Genomic DNA, 4,694 nt, shown 5'->3' with positions numbered 1-4,694 from the left:
AAAAAAAGAAAACCTCCATAAAAAAAAAAAAAAAAAAAAAAAAAAAAAAAGCCAGGTTGAAAATGATATATTCCTCACCAACCAATATTTGGAAAATATTAAATGCACAATTTTTGTACAATTTCTATCTGTTCTTTATGTTCCATTTTCTATCCAGAAAACATTCTGCACTGGTTTTAAAATCACATGATACGATTTCTAATCTTTAAGCAAAAGTCCTTGTCCTTTACATTTGGAAATGGGTTGATAGTCTCATCCCTCACCCATGGGAAGTTTGCAACGTAAAATTTTTAAAAATACTTTATTTAAAATAACCTTCCAGTAGCTGGCCTAGTCTTCTATGATTAGAGATTAGAAAATGCTTGAAAATCACTTTCACTTAGTTGGAAAGGAAAACTTTAGTCAACAATAATAATAACCCTTTAAACAAAAAAGAACATGGAGAATTCCAAACAGGCATGCATTGCTTTGTAAAAGCCTTTTTCTTTCCCTAGTTCTAAGGATAACTCTAAAATTATTGTGTATACCCACCTTTGGTTTCCTGAAGACTTTCCTCCCTGACTGCTAAAAAGCAAAAGTTAGGAAATTATGTCTGAGTTGTGTCAAATACGTTCCAAAGAATCATGAGGCTTTCCTACATGAGTATGAGGAATATTCATGTAGGAAGTCAACCCCTGAGCAATTGTCACCTTTTCTTATGTGGTGTTCCCAACTGCAGTGCCAGGCAGTGGGGGCTTTGGGAGCGGCTCCAGTTCCTGGGTGAGCCCAGGGTCTGCCCAGACGTCGGCCATCTCTGCAGGTGTATGGGTTGCGGCCCTAGGCAAGACTGTCTCTGCCTTCCCCAAACGCCTCTAAGCCCTTCTGCGGCCCAGATGGTTCCAATTTGAGGCCTACACTCAGCGCTGGAGCTGTATTGAGTTTCTTCCCCGAAACCAACAAAACCTGCTTCAGCATTTTGCTTGGATTAAAATATTTGTCCCTTTTTTTCACAGGGCAGAAGGAGGACTCCTGAAGCCTCCGAAGGAAGGAAATCATTACAGGGCCCTACAGAAGTAGGTCATGTGCTACAGCTGCTCATAGTTTAAGAGGAAGAAACATGGGACCTCAAACCTGGAACACGACTCTTTCAAAATGCTTGTGAGCAACCCAAGAAAAACATCCTCCCGAGGCTTATCTAATAACCATGATCTCTAATCGTCTCAATGTGTGCTCACGTTTCCCTAGGAGTTTGCACCCACTTCTCAGAGCTAACGAGATGCTGAAACAGAACACAGAAAAATGTAATGAAGGAGATTTAATAGTTTGTGTTAAAGCTAATATGGTCCATTAGGAGCTGTCATTTTTATAAACAATGAGGATATGTTACCTTCTTCTTTGGTGTAAAGTCATTCCAGGCAGGACCTGTAAACATTCAGTAATGATCTGTAGAACATGCGTGAACGACAATTAAAGTGCCACTTGAAAAGTCTGCTTTCCTCACATATTTGGTTTCTTGCTAAATAAACTTGTAAAGTTCACACATGTGTATGCATATGTTTACATTATAAAAAAAGTGTGCATTTCATTAAGAAAATCAACGGACAGATATCTTATAAGTGGTTTTGGTTCCCATTAGCTTGAGAAATATCAGAAGTGATTAAATGAGGAGCATAGGTTCTGTTTTAGTGTATACTGTAATAACAAAACGACCACTCTTTCATGGTAGCTTAGGAAGACAAAATTATAGTTCACAATGTCATGAAAGGCATGATTACAACCTTTGAAAGTTATAAGAAAAAAAGCTTCTATAAAACCTATCTGTTGCAAAAAGTGTATGTTCTGCAATGATTCAGAATATTTCTAGAATTTATATTTTAATTGTGGCTGATACCAAGCAGAGACAAGACTTGAGAACGTGCATTATTTTTAAGACTTACTGAATGTACTTGAGAATATAAAATCAGATTGACTCCCTCTGACTTTGTAAATAGAGTTTGCTCCCTTGCTCTTTCTCTCTTTTTTAAAGGACAAATGATTCCTTTTTATAGGTTTTAGGTTTGGCAGAATTTGATTAAAAAAAAAAAGTCTTATGGCCCCCTAACATTTTCTGCTGTGTACAAGAGTGGGTAGGGCATGAGGAATAAATAAAGGTCCAGATTAAAATTATTCTAGTTATTCACACAGACTTAAAAGCTCCAGTGACCAGTTTTGAGAAGTAGCCTTAGGCAGAACTTGCTATCAAAGAAGGCCAGGAACAAAACACATTTAAGAGCAGATTACGAGTCCCTCCTAACAAAGCAAAATCAAATCACTGATCGATAAGTGCAGCTGGGTTAAAATTGTTTCCTTAAAAAGGCTTTAAAAACTTTTTTGAGTGATAAGCTGGAGGCTGAACCTTTTATGCTTTTGAGCAAACTCCTTCTGGAAAAATCTTTTGCATCTCTTCCAGGGGGGCCTCTTTTGGGATGAGTCGGAGTTTCTCTCTTCTCACTTAACACAAGCAGGCCCTTGGCTGGAACAGGCTGGCAATGTGGTTTCCAAGAAAGGGAAAGATGCTCTTTGATCTAAGTCAAGCCCTCTAAGAAAGTCTAGCTACTAGTCCCAACAGCATAGCTGGATTCTCCATGGTCATCTATGAACTATTTGTGCAATGCTCAAGCTGGAATGACCATTATTGGTGTAAAATCAACTTGAAACCTAAAGAAAATCTTCAACAAAGAAAAGCCCTAGATTCCAGGTCACTTAAGCCACAAAAATGTGCTGGGTAGATTGTGGCTCGCTGTCTAGATCAAGGCCATGTGGACGACGTTGAGGCGTACCTCCCAGCATCAGACGTAACTCAGATGCCGGCTCTTTTAATGACTGATTTCAAACAGGGCTTTTAAAAACAAGGGAAGAGGGGGTAAAAAAGAAAACCAATGAGCAAGTGGTGTTCAATTTATTCACATATGTTCCAAATGGCACAGAGATAAGCAAAAAGGGTTCTGGTATGTTTTTTAATGATTTCATTATCACCAGACAAGAATGGAAAGATCATCCAGATGCTATTGAAAAGATAGAAAGAGAAGATTAAAAAAAATAAGAATAATATCTTGAATGGTCCCCTGCCCGGTTACATAAACAGTGAAAGCCGACCAATGAGATCTTTGAAGTTAGGTCTATTTGCAAGTCCATTTATTTAAAAACGAAGGTTAAGATGATGTAGAAAAAAGAAAACTTTTAGAAAAATTTGATCTTGGCCTGGCTGTCTTATTCTCTGCATGAGCATCGCTTGCCTGGGGTGGATTGTCATTTGAACCAGCGATTAAGCAGGGAGGGAGGGTGAAGCAAAGCTACAGTCCCCTCCGGTGGAACAGGGGCTTGGCCAGTGCCCTGCCCGGGAAGCTTGTGTCACACACAGTACACATGGAAGATAGGGATTAGTCCCACGGCAAAGGCTGTGGCTTGGGCCACAGATCTGCCCCTTCCCTTCTCGTGGCTGCTCCTCATCCATAAAAACCATCTTGGTGTGTTGAATTCCACACTGAAAGCAGCCTCTACCTATGAAATGATCGAAACAACACCTCTTCAGAAAGACAGCATGCCTTTTACAGCACCACAGTTCCCCTTGAATTTTCTTCCCGAAATCCGCTGGATTCCTCCATTCCCTGATTCTTCTGATTCACTGCCACACTGTCCCTGGGCTCTGTTAGTGTAAAACTTTCCGGTATCTGGCAAAAGTAGTGAAACCCTCATTTCACTGAAAGCACTGGAGTTGTATATGCAGGATGGATCCTCTTCATTTATGTTCGGTGTGACAGTTATTTCAACTGCTTCATCTCCATCAGGCCTTACTCGTGCTGTTTGTTTCATGGCCAAAATATTATCTGACCTATCTTGAAACTCTAAGAGAATTTCTCAGCAACAGCATTGTTTTCTGACATTGTAAATCATCTCTCCTTCCACACAATTTTGCATGGCCACGATAAAAAAAATGTGGATATCTGAATTTTATAGTTGAAAACATTAAATGGGTACTTGTAAATTAGATTCTCACAGTCCTAACAATATCTATTTATTGTTTTGCTTATAATTCTTTAATTTTTACCAAAGGGACGTCCTATCGCTTACAACGAAATAGCAGCAAATAAAATATCTAGAAGTGTGTTTAGTCCAGCTAAGGGCTGATCTGGGGCTGCCCGTGCAATCAAAACCTCTGCCTTGGCTCTCTGTGAGCCTTGAAAGGTAAAGCTCTCGCGCATTAACTCTCTTGGTTCACGGATGTGTTGCTGGAGATTTTTTTTTTTTTTTGCATATGGTACAAATCATATTGAAAAGAGGCAAATTAACCTCTTTAATTCAAAATCATTTTCTTAGTACCCACTATGTGCAACACCAGTGACAGAAAAGCTATATGTAAAAGCACATCAGTTTGGAATATGGTCATGTCCAGCTTCTGGTTCATGTAAATAATTGGAAACAGGGTGAGTGCTTCCCACTTCCATAACTGAGGTGCTGTTTCCCTTAACGGTTCTCTACGTGTTCAAGGGCAGGATCATCCCTGGTTTACTGTAGTTTTAGACAACACACTAACATTCACTAATAGGGGAAGGGAAATTAAAAATGTAAATAAGTGCTTGATTCCCCACCCCCAAATACATCAGATAACTGCTTATTTTTCACTAAATTGATGTGCTTTCAGGTTCTGTAGGCAGAGGCTAAACACATATTATTAA

The sequence above is a fragment of the Sapajus apella genome, unplaced genomic scaffold (genome assembly GCF_009761245.1).
Source record: "Sapajus apella isolate SASKATOON/1434 unplaced genomic scaffold, GSC_monkey_1.0 scaffold89, whole genome shotgun sequence".
Classification (NCBI taxonomy): domain Eukaryota; kingdom Metazoa; phylum Chordata; class Mammalia; order Primates; family Cebidae; genus Sapajus; species Sapajus apella.
Note: the sequence above shows the minus strand (reverse complement) of the source record.